We start from the raw sequence: 15894 nt of genomic DNA, 5'->3' as shown, positions 1-15894 counted from the left end.
CAGTTCTTACAATTACCAATTATTAGTTTGCATAATTCATTTGTTTTTTGTTCGAAATACAAAAAAGAAAAATTTTGGGATGTTCAGGTCACATTTCACCCCAAATTCAGAAGAAAGGACAGATAATTTTCTTCATGAGATAATTACATTTTATGTTGTCCAGTTGTATTTTATCTCTCCAACTGAAGTGGCTCTCATGATGTCCAGGTCATGCCCCTCAGATCTGTGATGTCTCTTTGGAGCCATCATATCTCTCTGGGTGTAAACTATGATAGAGAAACAGAAAACGCCACAAGCCTTCGCTCTGCCAAGGTTGTGAAATGGCTCATCAAGGCCCCTCTGTTCTGGAGAAACAAAACACTTGGCAGATTTATCGTCTTTCAGGAATTCAGACCTTGGAAGGGAGGCAGAGAAACAGTATATTTCTCATATGTAGGCCTACAAGTTAAGGATGACAGATTGCAAAAATCTTTCTTATTAGGAAATAAGAATATACTAAATATAATATGTATAATATGGAATCTAATTCTTAAATTTATTTTACGTGTCACACAGCGACATGCATCATAAAGTAACTGACTTTTGTGCTTGACGTTTCTTTCATTCAAAAGAAATTATGTTAGTGTGAAATAAACAATTTATTCATTTATCAAATTTGTTTTTTTATAGTAAAATATCCAAATCTAAAGGACTGTCTTTGTGTTGTATTTCCCTGTAGGACTAACTGGTTCTGTCAGAATTTCCTTGTTTTTAGTGATAGCCTAGTAATGGCAGAACATGAGCCTATCTTTGGCGTTGGATAGGCTTAAGTCTATGGATATGTCTTTTGTTCTGGAAGAGTTGATGGTATACCCTGCTGGAACATATGTTGTAGGTCTTTGTATAGGGCTACTACATGTTTGTTACATTAGCACAAGTTAATGTTTCTCTAAAACAGAAATATAATGAATACTTGTTTACATGCTGGACTCGTTTAGTGTTTGTTTTTCAGTTCACACGAGACAGAAATCGAACTCGCTGTCGCCATAGAACATAGAATTGCTGTGACGTCAACTCCCCTCTTCGATTGATTGGCTAGAGGAGTAGCTGTCAATCTAGAACTAGTGGACCAATGGTGACACTTAAGCCCGCCCTAATTTACATGAAACTCGAACTGCAACATTTGGGAAAGCAAGCGCAGAACATAGAAAGAAGAGCGAAGAGAAAAACAGCACAAGCTACAAAAGAGTAAAAAAAAGCAGAAAATCCAAGAGAGCACAAAGCACAGAGTAATATAATCAAGGAAAACATACTTTTTAAGAAAGCATGACCATAAGTTTAAGTTTTGTGCAAAATAACTTTTAATGTGTTTAAAGTTTTTATTCATGCTTGTTATTTCTTGATTCACACTTATCATATTTTGATCCGTGACCACGTTGTTTGCTATCCTGATCATTTTGCATTATTTTTTTCAGTTTGTGCAATATATTTGTACATGTGTTTTTAAATTTTTGATTCACGCTTATTATTTTTTTATACGTGACCAATATATATTTGGCGGGAATTTGAGCCCATAGGGGTCAGCCAGAATATTTTAAACTTACGTGTGAAAGGGTTTTAATCAAAAACAGTAATATGTCGAAATATTAGACCTGTTACAATTTAAATAACTGTTGTCCTTTGTAATATATTTTAAAATGTAATTTGTCCCTGTGATGACAAAGCTGAATTGTCATTCTAATCTTTATAGTAATAAGGAATGCTTCTTGAGCGCCAATGTCAACAGTTGTGCTGCTTAATATTTTTGGTGACAGCTTTTTAATGGATAGAAAGTTCAAAAGAACAGCTTTAAAGGGGCTCTAGGTAACTTTTTAACCTTAACTGAACAGCTTCGGAGTCAGTGGAATGGTTATATTACTTATTTCGGGTTGAATGGTGGTGGTTTCGCACCCCCCTGGTGCCCGAGAGCGGAAAAAACTCACTTGCAACTTTGGGACGCGGGTCGGTGTCAGGAAGTATCGCGTGATATCAGGTCTCGCGATGTAACGAATTGCTTGACGGCACTGCACACGTAATTACACGCCCCCATTCAAGCACCGGCTAGCTAAGCAAAGGGCAACGATAGATTTAGTTATGGCTGAGCCTGTAAAAAGAAGCAGAAAGTTAGGAAATCTTTGTCGGAGGACCAACGAAAGAGGAAACGGGAGACTGACCGAGCAATAAGTCAGACTCGAGTAAAGTTAAATATCGGACCGGCTTTTTCAGAATGGTGAGAACTGAGAGAAACAGAAGCCTGCAAAACGGATGCTGACCTGGCCTTATTGCTGTTGCACTTGTAAGTATCTTTGGAATAAACTGTGTTTAATATTTAAATTTCAAGTAATTGTGACCTCAGGATGTTTGCTATTGTCTGTAAAGTTTTTTTTATTATGATCGCTGTCTGTTAGGGGCTTACTAGTACGCTAGATACTATAACTTTGATGTTAGGCATTGTCATAGCAAACACGTTTGATTTCTGTAGTTGTGTGGCCGTTCCTCTGTCGGTTTTATTTGTGTAACTTACACTTTTATTTTATGTCACTAAGTCAACGCGTCTGATAATAGGCAATAAACATGTTGCACATATCATGATCGAGCTAGAAAAAACGTTCTGATGTTTTCTTAGACAGGCAAAGGTAACCGTCATTCTACTAGATGAACCTTGCTAATATAACTTTAGACAAATATTAGCCTCCGATATATATTTTATGCTCATGCCCACTCTCCCAAAAACAAACAAACACGAAAGCAGTAGTTCGCCTCGTTCATATCGTTCGTTCCCGGTAAAAAATACTAGTATGCATGACAACACAATAAAATAAAAAAAATCGCCATCAGTTGGAAAGAAAATATTGCTTTACTTGCCTCGGTAGACATAACTGGTTTTGAAATAGCCGGTTCCTCTGCTCAGCTAGGTTGACAGCTGATCAGCTGGGTTGCTCGTGGCGAGGGGGGTGGGGTGACAACAGTTCGTTTTTAAGACAGAGTGTATGAAAGCATTTACTACCAGACACTAGGGGGAGCTTCGTAGAGAAAAAACACTCAAGAGTTGCCTGGTGTCCCTTTAATTTGAAATAGGCCTAGGGGAGACCGGGGACAGTTGCAACAAGTCTTATTCCTTCAATCAGAAACATGCTAGAGTAATGACACTCTGCATGGGAGCATGTCTATGTTCCCACATCCCTATGTTCCCACAAATGGCCTACCCCTGGCCCCACCCCTAAACCTACCCGTAACTGGGGTTTAGACAATGTTCCCACAAATGGCCTACCCCTGACCCCACCCCTAAACCTACCCGTAACTGGGGTTTTAGACAAATCGTTAAAAAAAAAACATTCTTAGAAATGTGGGAACATAGGGCTGTGGGAACATAGGGCTGACCCACTCTGGGGATGCACAGTTAGAGACCCTCCCCCACCAAGAAGACATATTCAACATCTGCTGCTGCATTTATTGAACAAAACTTGTTTTGGAGGTATGAAAGTAAATTCTTTCATGAGATGTATTTTTGTCATACTGTCCTGTCATTTTGTATGAATTAATCAAAACTTACTTAGTTTGAATTATTGTTTTGTTGTTGACTTCTAAGTGACATGGTTATTTAGCATGCAGGCAAATGATGTTCTGTCATGGCTGATAGGGTTGGGGACTGACCCTGAAATATGGAGAGATTGGATAGCATCTGTAACACCAGCACACTGAATCTATATAGGCCTATGTTCTACACATAAATAAACTAAAACTAAAATGACTAAATAAATAAATAATAGGCTACAATAATAATATATTGTATAAATAAATAATACTATAATAGTATAGTAGGCCTAAAACATTTCATATTTTCATAATTCTATGCTCATTGAGACAAAAAGCTAAAGTTAATTAGCGAAATTTAAGGTATTTTTAACATGTTGCAACCGTCCCTGGTTGTGTTGCAATTGTCCCCTGGGTTGGGGTCAGTTACATCTGGCTTTTTCCATTCAAATAAATACTGTGAACGATATATCATATGTAATCATCTTTAAATGGTATGGGTAATTAGCAGACAGATGCAAGTTTAATATATACAAATTTGGTTGGTCTAGTCCAAATAGTCTCTGAGTAACTCAAAAAGTGTTGCAACTGTCCCCGGTCTCCCCTATAAATAATTTGTAACATTAAAGCCTACATGTCTTTACTGTATCTTTTGAAGAATTCATGTTCTTGCTGAATAATAATAATATATATATAGCCCTATATAAAAGTATAAAACCATTTTAACCCCAAACTGTGGTTTAGAACCTGGTAGTTTGTTCGCTTGTCACTTTAAACGAGAAAGTGAAACATGGTTAAAAATGTAGATGAAAAAAGAAAAAGAAAAAAAGATGAAAAGTCTAGCATTTTAATATCCTCTATTTATTTTGCGAATGTAAATAGATTTAAGGTAATGAATTCCTTATTTTTGGAGATTATGGGGCTTAAAGTCTATTTTCTTATGCCTTATTAAATCTGAATAATAACAAAGCATGTAATTAAGTATGAACATGAAATAATCTCATTTAACAAATATTTCACTCTCATATTTTCTCATTTGTTTCAAGTATTGAGTTATTGAAACCGAAAGTTTGTCGCCTTTTCCCAAGTTCATTTAAAGTTTCCAAAGAATTTTATTTCCTTTGCCATGGAAATTATAATATTCAATATTTTTGCAGTGTCAAAATATGACAGACTTATATTTGATCAACAAAGGGCACAGCGTGTGTGCTTTATCTGCGCATGTTTTTTTCTTTATTTTCTGTGAATCTGGTTGTGGCTTCCCGTTGCTGCCATCGAATTTTCAGGAAAAACTCAGTCGTGATGTTCAGTGCTCGTTCACATAGGTGGTTTAGCAGTGCATTAATGGTCCAGCAGGTGGCGGTGGTGTTCTGTTCTGACCGGGTAAACAGTTTTTTTTGTTTTTTTTTTGAAGATCAGCTAGTCTCACTGAATATTTACTGGACTAAAATACAAGAGGATTAACACACACACACACAGAAAGTTTAACCGAGGATTGTTTTTAGTTAAAAATACATTTTGAATAATTCTATGGACGTTTTTGTTCAGTTTTGCGTGTACTGAAGTTTCCAGCCATTATAATAATGAACTAAAACAAATGCTTTTATATATGGCAAGACAAAAGTCTTATCAAAAGACAAAAGTGTGTTTGTGTGAGTGCGTTTCTTTCAAAGTAGGCCTATCTAAAACAATTAAACTGTAAAGAAGTGACCTTGTGCGCAATGAACTGAATTTCTGAATACATTGGGTCTTAGACCAGAAAAAAAGGCTTTGAGATGAAGTTTCAGTGTTGAACGCCTTTTTTCTCTCCAAAGCTCAAGAAAATTTATGGTTTTGTCCCAGATTTCAATTTCCACAACATCTGGCCTCAGAAACCCTTGGCAAGTCCAGCACAAAGGCACTCAAGTTGTTTTGTTTAGTTCTTTGTGATATATTTCACATATTTTTTGTCATGTTATGTTGAGATAAGTTTCATAAGAAGTGTGTTAAGTGTAATGCAGGGTCCAAAGATGAGACAGCAAGTTTTAAAGTTGAGAGCGGAGAAACACACTCACACACAGATATATAATGCATATTTAAAAAAATTATATTTGTTTACAACAGCTATGGTAACAGCAATAATAAGAACGTCGTAAGAACAGCTATTCAGTTTATGGACACCCTGCTGCGTTGTCATGGGAACATCCCAGGTGGAAATAATCATGAAATTACGTTTTCTTTCATTGCTCCCTTCGCCGCTAAGTGCGTTTCAAACGGCTACATAATGGCACACAAGTGCCCTGCTCACGCCAAAGTCCCAACTTCAAGAGCTCTACCCTTCGAAGGGAGGAGGGATGCTCACTTCCGTTTGGATTTTGCCCTGGGTCTCCTGGAGCAGGGTTGAAGACCTCTGTTCTGGACCACTTAATTACAGACAGGTGTGTTAAATCAGGGTTAGATCTTAACTGCAGGCTAGCAGATCTCCAGGAACAGGACTGGGCACCCCTGTTTTAAGGTGTTATTCATGTAACTTGCACAAACAGGATGCCAGATTTTAATACTTAGGGTTAGTGATTTGAACAAACCCATAACTCTAAGTATGAGCAATAGTAATAGTATGCCAGTCTACCATTGTAGGTTGAATTTTTTTGGTCAGGTTACCGTTGCCTTTCTATCAGCTCGAACCAGTCTGGCCCTTCTCCTCTGACCTCTGGGATCAACAAAACATTTTCGTGCACAGAACTGGCACTCGCTGGATATTTGCTCTTTTTCGGACCATTCTCTGTAAACCCTATAGAGATGGTTGTGTGTGAAAATCCCAGTAGATCAACAGGTTATGAAATACTCAGAACAGCCCGTCTGGCACAAACCACCATGCCATGTTCAAAGTCACTTAAAGGGGTCATAGAATGAGAATTCAAATGTTCCTTGATCCTTTGACAGTTAAGAGTTCGTTATACTATAAAAATACCCTGTAAGTTTCAAAACTCAAAACTTTCTTGTTATTCCAATAACTGCTTTCATTGAAACCAAGGCCAGCAAAGACAGGATCTATAAAGTGGAGACGTGTGACGTCACACTTCAGCTTTGGCCCCGCCCACTGGAGCGTTTGTGAACAGTGAGTGACATGAAAACGAGAAAAGATCGATACAGGATCAATATCATTACCTTCCAAACTAGGGCTGTGTTGAAAAAATCGATTCACCGATTCTGAATCGATTTTCATATTAATTTCTAAAGATCGATCCGTAACTCAGAGGATCGATTTTCCCCGTGAACTTTAACTTGCCGCGTCATTAAATACACGCATGAGCGCGAGGTGGAAGGACATTAAAACAACGTCAGTAACGTTAAGCAAGCGGTTGCTTTGAAAACTCCAGAAACGCTCAAAGCTGCGATCTGGCGCCATTTCGGGTTCAGAAGCAATGCAGAGAACGAGCTTGACAAAAGCAAAGGTTTTGTAAGTTCAAATTTTATTTACATTCTGTGTAATAGAGATGCGCGGTTGGCGGTTACAGCCGCGGACTCCGCGGATAAACCATGGATCGGGCGGATGACGTGACGAAAAATTATATTTTAATTAAATTCGGACGGGTGGCGGGCGGTTAACCAATCAAATGAAAAATATATGCATACATTAAGCGGATGGCGGGCGGGTGCGGTTTTGAAAATTGGTCAAAAACGTTGGTGCGGATGGATGGCGGACGGATGATGAGTTTTGTGATGCGGTTGAAATAATAGCCCATCGCGCATCTCTACTGTGTAATGTTGTCTGTTTACTGTGAAGCCAGTAACCAACAATCTGTTTACATTTGCACTGGCTTAGAACAAATGTGTTCTAAATGTTGATCATTAAAATAAAAAATAAAGGTGCATTTGCATCTGAACTGTAGGAGCTTTTTGGAAAATTCTTAATGTCATTTTTAATAATACATCAGGTTCGCGTCTAAATAATCGGTCTACTGCTGCTGATATACCTCTGAGTCCTCTGTCGTCTACACCAGTGCAAGTTTGTGAAAGCAGTTGTATCAACACTCTGGAAGGGGGATTGTTCTTTACAACCACCAATACTCCATTAATTTGCAGTTGAATGTCTATAATAATAGTATCAATATGTTGCATAACTACAGTCCTGTAATTCAGGTAACAGCTGGAAAAAAATGCTTTTTTCAAAAACCATTATCTAAATCTCGAAGATCGGATCGGATCGGATCGAATCGAATAATGATAATCGATTCAAGATCTTGAGAATCGGAATCGAATCGATTCTTGAAATTTGAATCGAAACCCAGCCCTATTCCAAACGATCCTAATGCTAGGATAGTGGGGTTTCCCCCCCCAACAATGTTAATGTCTCCAGCAGTGCATTATTTGTTTGTATTCTGTGTATTTCACTGTGGATTATTACATTATATAAAGAAAGCGATCAAAGACGCTTCCTTTCCAATTGCCCAGCTGTCAATCAAACAGCGAGAGTTTATCTGGACACTTGCCAAAACTCGTTGAAAAATCATGACTCTGTTACAATGTAAAGTACAACAAAGCTTTTCCTGTATTTACATCGTGTTTGCATTGTTATTTGGTGAAAGCCAGAGGTGTAATTTCATATGCGATCAACTGACTGTCTGTCATCTGCTCAATGCTCATCACTGCAACCTTTCATGTGATGGGAATAGATCATGATCAATACTTTTCACGATTCCTTAATCTCCATAGTAAAAACGTAGTAAAAGTTTTAGAGAGAGTTCCACATGTAATACTAGCTATTTCATATGCAAACATGTCAGCCAATCACAGCAGTGGGTGTTTACACTGAAGTCTCACAGCAGACATGCCCATAGATATCATATAAAGGCTAGATGTCTCGTCCGCGCTGCTGGCCAATGGAGCTCGACATCCGCACACGGCGGCCATCTTACGACAGGGTGCTCGCTCACTCATAACATGGTGCATGTACTTTTAAATAACCATAACTTGCTCAATTTTCTACCGATTTTCAAACGGTTTGGTTTGTTATAAACGTCAGAGATGTAGCTATTATACTGCATACATATGAATAATTATGTTCAAAATGTTTAAGCATTCAGAATTATAGCCACGTTAATAACGTTTGTAAGAAACCAAACCGTTTGTAAATCCGTCCAGATTTCAGCGAGATAAGAGGATTTGTGTGCGTGCTGCTCACTCACCTTAATTCACAGAGCCCTGTCCTAAGATGGCCGCCGGTGATGCCGGAAGTGACTCCGCCTTAAGACATCTAGCCTTTATATGATATCTATGGACATGCCCCTTAAAATAGAGCGTTCAAATCAGAGGCTAAAATCAGGCTTGGAAAAATGCCTTTTATTTATAAATTATGACAATTTTTGATGTTAAAATCATACTACCATTATAAGGGCACCCCAGGAAACATTATAAAATAATCCAGTCTATGACCCTTTTAAATCATCTTTCTTCCTGATTCTGATGCTTAGTTTGAACTTAAGCAGATCATCTCGTCCTTTTCTACATGCTTAAATGCATTGAGTGCTGCCATGTGATTGACTGATTAGATATTTGCATTAACGAGCAGTTGAACAGGTGTACCTAATAAAGTGGCCGGTGTGTGTATATATACTATTTGTTTATTGCTAATTATATTATTATAGTATAATGTAAATTAATATATGCTGTAAAAGTATTGTTTGTAGTTCATGATAGTTAATGCATAAATACAAATGAAATCTTATACTTTTATGTACTTTATTTTGCATTAGATTCACTCCATCATCTTTTTATTGCTGTTTTCACAAACACTATCTTGCAACCTGGCTCTAACTCGATCAGTCACATGACCTCAACAGCCCAGGTTTGGGAAACTATAGCTGCATGTTGCCATGGCAGCACAGTCACTGTTCTACTAACAGAGGGCTAATGGAAAAAAATCATCCTTATTTTCAGTATATGTACTTGGTTTAAGGTAAATGTATCTCTCTTTGCTTCTTTCTCCTCTGTTTCTGCAGCCAAGGTCACTTACGACCAAGACAAGAGACAAGATCAAACACAGAAGAACATTCATCTGTCTCCTCTACCACCTTTCTGACTATGGATGACTTTGTCACTTTTTTCACTTATAAACTTCACCCAAAACCCATATTCCATCATCAAGATCAGTTCCACATGTTTTCACCATCCAAAATTTGGTTCTGGAACTGAAAAAATACCCCTTAAAGTCATAATGAAAATGAAATCACCCTATAGATTTTCTAAATGTAATTTTTCTTTTTCAATGTTTCATTTTATTTTTTTTTAAATGTTTTTGACCTTGTAATTTTTAATAAAATAACACAAATCTTCTGGTGAAGACTTCTCTCTGGTGACGAATGCCAGACTTCTCCAATCATTAAGTCTGCTTAAACTCCACCCCGTTCATACAATCGACTGCAAAATTTGCATTCAGATCTGTCTCCATCCAATCAACAACCGATAGACTGAACAAGTCCCTGTCCTACTTTTTTAAAATTTAAATCCACTCAGATGTGCGTTAAATTATGGAGGAAAAGATGTCACTACTTCCGTTAAGTTACAACTTTAAAGATGGCGTGAAACTGAAGTTGTGATAATCTTTTCTTGTGACGCATATCTAAGTGAAACAGCTTTTTAAATAAGACAAAATATAGGACGGGACTTGATTTTGCCAAGGAAATGGATTTGATCATTGAATTGTTGTCATTTGGTAATTGCTGCAATGTCAGGTCATGATATTTTTTTCCATTTAAAAAAAAAAAATCTATTTGGTGACTTTAAGGACTTTGAACCATAAAACACTTCAAAAGCCAGGCGGTGTGTGGGATCAACAACTCAAAACAAGATTGCTCCTATTATAACCAAACAAATTACACTGCATTGCAGAGTGCAGTCAGTTGACTGGATAAGTTCGCAAAACTAGGTTGAACAAAAACTAACTTGTGTCCAGTGATTCAGTGGATGCTTGGTGATACCAACTTAACAGGGTACAAAGTCACTTGCTCTCTCTGTTCCTCTGTGATGTGATCCAACCGACAATTGGTCTAGAAACAATTTTTACTCTGAAATTGTTAGTAAATTTTACAAAGAATCAACAAGTAGTAACACATAGACCATTTGGGTGAATGACTGTTCAGTAACACTTTGTAATAAGGTGGACACTTTATTAGGTACTGAGTTGGACCCCCTTTTGCTTTAAACAGTGATGATGTGTGTTGTGTGCGGAGCCTACTGGAGAGGCGGAACTTGACGTCCAGCTCCCCCTCTCTAGACATAATGGTTTGAGCTTGAAGGTTCAGCCACACAATAGGCTTGTTCGACTTCATACAGCTCTGCGCAGACTGATTGGGGGCTGACGTGAAGCAGTGCATGCCAGTTAGAAATTTTGTCTGACTTGAGACAGCGCCGATGCAACGTGACTGTGACATTTGCCATCAAAGTACCGCGAGAGCGATTCGAGAGCAGCCGGAGGACTCAGCCAGCGCATTCCACTAATGCTCACAAATGTTTTTTATAATAGCAAAAGCTCTCATGTAGCTTTTCATGTAGTCGTGATGTTATATTGTGTCATGTTTATCAAAATAAAACTGATAAAATAATGTAGACCCCACTTCATTGATAGTATAGGCTTATGTTGAACTTTATCATTGTACAGACACTGTATTTGACAAATATTACATTTATTTCACTTCAGCTGTGGTAAAGTATGCAAACACAGCACAAGCATCACTATGGGAAGCAGAAAGTGTCTTGACTTCAAGTCTCCGTTTTCGGCAACACTCGCTGATTGGTTACATCCAGCACCAGCCGATGTCGAACACACCTATTAACTCTACCCATAACCCTATCCCTAAACCTAATTAGGTCAAACTCCACCCATTTGATCCACAGAGGTGGAGCTGGACCAGGACAAGCTCCACCCGTTACATCCAGTGAGGGGGAGCTAAACATCATTTGGCTCTGTAGTGAGCACCACTTGGAGTTCTGCAGTAGTTGTCTATGGAAGTTACGGAATAAAAGAATTTCGAGGATATATCTCACAATTCTGACTTTTTTTCCACGCAATTCTGAGTATAGTTCTCAGAATTCTGAGAAGAAAAATCAGAATTGCGAGATATAAACTTGTTTTATGAATTTTCACCTCAGAATTTTGATTCGCAGTTGCGAGTTATAAAGTCAAAATCGGGAGATATCTGCAATTGAGAGAAAAAAAGTCAGAATTGTGAGATAAAAATGTTATAGGTTTAAATATTATTTCATGCAGTAAGTATGAACTGCATATGTGAATATTATGTAGATCTATTGTTTACATCAAATTCATGATTTAATAGTAGGCCAATCGTTGCAGGTTTCATCAGTCCAGTATATCCTTTAAATGACTTGCAAATAACACTCGCCAAGTGTCAAATGAGTAAAAATCAGCATTGGTATATGAAATGGTGTCAATCGCAGTTGGCTCGTAATATTTTTTTGAACGTAAACAAATGTGAACGACGACACTCGGGACAGTTGACGGGCCAGTGCTGCATCATCACAAGAGTTTAAGCCTTGGCAATTTAAGTATTCAAGCGCAAGAAAAGCCGCATCTTAGACAGCGCGCCAAATCTGAATTGAGGTCTCTTTCATGTGTTTTTGCGCTTAAGCAGACAAATTCATAAAAAAAAGGCAAAAATTAGTAAGTAAACTTAAACAGTAGAGAAGATGTGTACCACCAGTATCAGTGTATTAGATCCATGCATTAGTCTTAAAGTGACAGCAGCCTAATATTTCTGCTGCTGTCTGTTTTTTCAATGTTAATCAAACAACAATTGACTAAGAAAAAAATCATTCACTGCTCTTGACTGAATAACTTTTGTAACTTTAATATGGGTTAATCTATGTTTTTATTTATACAGTAAATATATAATGTTATTTTACATTTGATTACTTTAGTCAGTGTCTCTACCTGAAAACTACCATTACTTGTCTTTAATAATGTTTTAAATGTATATAGGCTAGTAGTTTGAACTGTGGTATTGAAATTGGAATAGAGAATTGTGAATTTTTCATGGTATCTAAAATTTTGTTATCTATGCCTGTTTTTGCAAAAACAGTTTTAAGGCCTGTAAAAAATATTTATGTCTGGTACATTTTGGCAGGTGTGGCAAAAAGTAAGTTTTAGGCCCTCAGTTACAACCATAAACGTCTTCAAAGGGCGATGAAGATGGTCTTTTTTTGCATTCTGATTGTAACATCGAAAGGTACAAGACCTTTTTTTTATTATATTTCGTGGATCCTGCCCATCTGCATGTACTCAGAATATACTCAAATATACATCACTTCTTAGAGCACTTAAACCATAAATAAAAGTATATATACTTATTCTTACTTTGTTGTACTTTTTTTTTTTTTTTGAGACACAAGGTTCTTGAGTGCAGTCTATTATTCTGACAGGAGAAGGTCTTTAACAAGCCAGTTCATGGACACTGGAGCCTTAAAACAACTATTTTTTGCAGTCGATTTTATAGGATTCCAGTCTTTGAACTGAAAATGACTTTTAGGTTTCATTAAAAATTACTGTCCTGGAAAGTCTGATTTGAGATCATCTAGCAGCTCCTTCTGTTACTCATCTGAGAAACAAGAATCTGATTCTAGATAAGCTTTTCTACTTGTGCGTAAATTCACATAAATCTGAGCCTGAAAATAATCCGATCAAATGACTTTGGCAAAACCTTCGTAGGAAAACGCTTAGCTTGTGCATAATTAGGCAACAGGGCAGCGTAAAAACTCCATTAGAACATGGAACCAAGTTTGTCGGCTCCCAGTCAGCACTGAGGAAGAGTAGCTGGTAGTCGTTTGTCAAAGTCTGAAACTCTTTTATCATCTTTTTTTCCATTCCCTTTTCTCCTTTTTTCTATTCTATGTACTCCTCCTCTCTTATAACTTTAAGACCACAGCCGAACTGGTTTTAAGTGAAGAGCTGGGATGTAATATTAGGGGACCCAGTTATCTATTGTAAAATCTCACATAAGCCATTAACTGAACCAACCAATAAGTCCATTTTGGAAAGTGAATGCCAGCTCATTTCTCAACTGGCTGTCTATTACAGGAGATAATGGAGTCTCCTAAAACCCAGCTCTGCCCCACTCCACCTGGCATTTGCCATTAATGCTGCCGTACAGAATCCAGTTGGAGAAATAACTGTAATTCAGAAATAATTACGAATGGCATTCTGCAAAATTAAACTTTGCCTGCGAGAAGCGGTATAAGCAGCATATGACGGAACGAAAAATTCAACTCGCTGCCCCCTAATTCTCTCGCTTGCTCTCTCTCCCCACTCAGTTCCTCAGCAAATGAAAGAGCGTGGAGAGGTCTTGAAAAGGAACACGCGGTTCTTTAATTCGTTTCCAGTTCCAGCTTTTATTTCGCTATGCCTGTGAAGACAACCAGCCTATTGCATAACGAAGAAAAAGAAAGATTTGCAGATGATTTCACATCCGTTTTGAGAAACATTCAGTTTTTGAACATCCAATACTTTATTTAAAAACCAATGAGAGTAATTATTTAAGAGCCAATGTGGTGAGGCGGAGAGAAAGAAAGTGAGAGATTTCTGTATTTAGGATAAAAGGTAAATAAAAAAAAATCAGCAAATGCACATTATTTCTTAATTGACCTTAGTCAAGGTAATTTGACACCATATTGATTTTTTGCCAATGAAAACTGTACGAAGCTCTAAGATCTTGTTTTAAAACTTTCAAAACTGCTTCATTTTTTTGCACTTAAATATTTTTGGAAAGATTTTTTATCAGCTGAACCATTCGCATGTTATTAAACAACAGTCTGTTAATCAAACTGATCTTCTATTTCACACAGCCTGTTCACACCGGGACGAATTTCGCGCGTGATATTCGCCGACGTTTAAAGGCCTGTTCACACCGGGACGAATTTCGTGCGCGATATTCGCCGACGTTTAACGCCTCGTGACTAAACAAAGGGCGCCAATGTGAGTGTGCACACCGACGTGAAAAACGGCACGTGTAAAAGCGTAATTTTTTAAAAAACGCCTCGGGTTCGTTTTTCGTTTTTTCATAGTTACCGACCTGATGCAGACACATAGCTGCTCACTGCAGAGCAAATGGGTGCTAGAGCTCCAGCGAGGAGGAGCGAATGTAATTTGGGCCTAATGGGTGGAGCTAGAATATCCAACCAAACCCTAACCCTACACACAACTCTATCCCCCTCCACCACCCCATTGGAGCTCCAGAGAGGAGGAGCTGGTCGTCATTTGACTCTACAGTGAGTAGACTACCACTTTAGCATCTTGTTCTGGAGCGTGGTTTACTTAAGGTCACGAGAAAATAAGTGGGGCAAGTCTGAAATCTGCCCCAATGGCTCTCTATGAGAGCGTCCTGCAGTTCCATTTTTCACCACAGATTTATGTTGTAGATTTGTGGGGCGCTGTTGAGCTAGGGAGGGCTCAGAGACAGACTGCCCCGCTTAGGCCTAGTCCACAAGTACACGGGTATTTTTATAAACTGAGTTTTTCCTCCGTTTAAAAATAAAATAAAATGTTGTCCACACAAAAACCAAAAAATTAAGCTGTCAAGAGCATTACAAACCAACAGGCGGCGAAAAAACCCTAACCATTAAGCCATGTTGGCCAATCAGAAGACTGGAAAACCGGTCATTACCGGTTTCCAACGTCACAAGCCAAAATCTCCATTTCACCATCTACATCACAGCACTGCAACCGGAGTTTCTAAAAATCTTCAGCCTGGCAGGAGTTTTCAAAAAAGTTCAGTTTTAGTGACCAGATACTGCGTTTGCATGTGGACAAACGGCCAAAGCGCATGGAAAAAGCTGCAGTTTTGAAAATACCGTGTTCGTGTGGACAGGGCCAATAGCCTACATGCCAGCCAAATTTTAATATATGCTGATCACTTTACGACTTAAAATGGTTTAGAAAATCTGAAAAATATTTGTTGCAGAATGCACATTTTCAATTTATTATTAATTCAGTGTATAGAGGTCTATGTTTGGATGAATTGTCCATACGGACGAGCCGCGGCTGACTGAAAGATATTTTTAGTTTAAAATAAGTGGGCAAACGTTATACTAATATCACACTTGAATAGGTCAAATGGCTTTTTGGTAAGTTAAGGGTTTGGCTGCCAAAAAAAATCGGTTGTGGAGCGAGACGACGAGCCTCTAACACCTTGTGTTAGGCTATAATTTAAAGTCATCATCCCTGAAAGATGTTAAATATTTCGCACACCAGCTAATAAGTTACCAGAGTTTTATTGTCGTGAGAATCACACACATTAATTGAATACCGTGAACTTTGACCATGAATATGGTAAAATTGTGGAGGTATGGTAC

This window comes from Squalius cephalus (assembly GCF_949319135.1).
Source record: "Squalius cephalus genome assembly, chromosome: 21".
Classification (NCBI taxonomy): domain Eukaryota; kingdom Metazoa; phylum Chordata; class Actinopteri; order Cypriniformes; family Leuciscidae; genus Squalius; species Squalius cephalus.
The sequence above is the reverse complement of the archived record's forward strand: the minus strand, read 5'-3'. Positions refer to the sequence as shown.